The sequence below is a fragment of the Taudactylus pleione genome, unplaced genomic scaffold (genome assembly GCF_031769625.1).
Source record: "Taudactylus pleione unplaced genomic scaffold, aTauple2 ptg000191l, whole genome shotgun sequence".
Lineage (NCBI taxonomy): Eukaryota > Metazoa > Chordata > Amphibia > Anura > Myobatrachidae > Taudactylus > Taudactylus pleione.
The window spans coordinates 1,836,883-1,838,287 of NW_028284593.1; positions in this window are offsets into that span (position 1 = coordinate 1,836,883).

The following is a 1,405-nucleotide window of genomic DNA, read 5'->3' on the forward strand; positions in this document are numbered from 1 at the left end:
CTGCACCCTGGCAACTTTCTACTGAACCACTGTAGCCTTTAGCAGGGCCTTAACAATGTCTTCCATGTTCTCTCTTAGGAGTGAAGTGGAATCTGGCTTCCCTAAGCATCTGACGATGACCCCATAATGGATTTCCCAGTACAATAGTCTATTTCAGTAGCAAAAAAATTTAGGTGTCTGTCCCTTTAAATTTTTCACATGGATGTTAATGGCTGCAATGTCAGTGCAGTTGCTCGCATCATTCTCCACCACGTGTGCCAAGATCGGGTATGCGGTGTTGTCTCCTGGTGTAGCCTTTGGATTTTTCATGCAGAAGCCAATTCACAGCACACTGGTGTTTGTACAAATAGCCTCAACTATTTTTATTTGCAACAAAAGTAAAAACAAAACCTAAATCGTAGCCTGTCTGGCTCTAACTAATACAAATTTCTTCCCCCTACTGGTGGAAGGATCTACTGTCCAACATACACAAACTGCAGTATAGCACAGCACTCACTTAAAGTGGTAATGGTGTGCCTCAGCAATCCAGCAACTTGCTCCCCAGGCAGTGAGTGACTGACTGGATAAACTGACACCCATTTATTAGCCTCTCTCACAGGTGGTCTGTTAATCAAGGATGCTCACAAGCCTAATTACCACCAGTCCAGAATGAAGCTAAAAACCTGGAACATACATAGGGCTTGATTCAGCATGGATCGCTATTGCGTACGGAGATGGCCGTTTGTTGCGTACTGCGCATGCATATGCATCGCAGTGCGCGTGCACAAGTTAGCACTGTGATCGCTTTGCGTTCAGAGTGAGTGACATCAGGTCAGCGTTTGGGGGTGGTGATGGCAGGAGAAACGCAGGCGTGCCGGTCCATTTAAACGCCGTTACTTGGGCGTGCATAAATTAGCTACTGCGATGGCATACGCAGCTTGAGTACTCGCTGCGTGCGACGAGGTTAGCAATTTCTAAGTTAGGTCAGACCTGTTGTAATTGTGTGTGAGAGGCCGATGTTACCGATGTATACACGGATTGCAAGGTTTTATGGATGTGTAAAAGTGGTAGTGGGCGTCTCTATGCGGGCTTTAGCCATCTCTGTAATAGCTTTGCGATTGCAGTAGTTAGCATATTATCGCAGCACACCTGTGTGAGTAACCACAGCTGCGATCGCAATAGCGATCTGTAGTGACTGAGGGCTTTATTCAGAGGCGGCCGTACGGTCGCCGCCTCGATGTTTGTCTAGTGCGCATGCGCACGAGGGAGCCGGCTCCTTCATGCGCATGCGTGAGACCCGCTACGACCGACAGCGCCGGTCCTAGCGGGTCTCTTTCCAAAGGGGGCGTGCTGTCGATGTTGATTGACAGCTCGCCCCGTTTGGAAGGCGGGCTGGGGGGGTGGCAGCCCAAACGGAGGCGTTCCC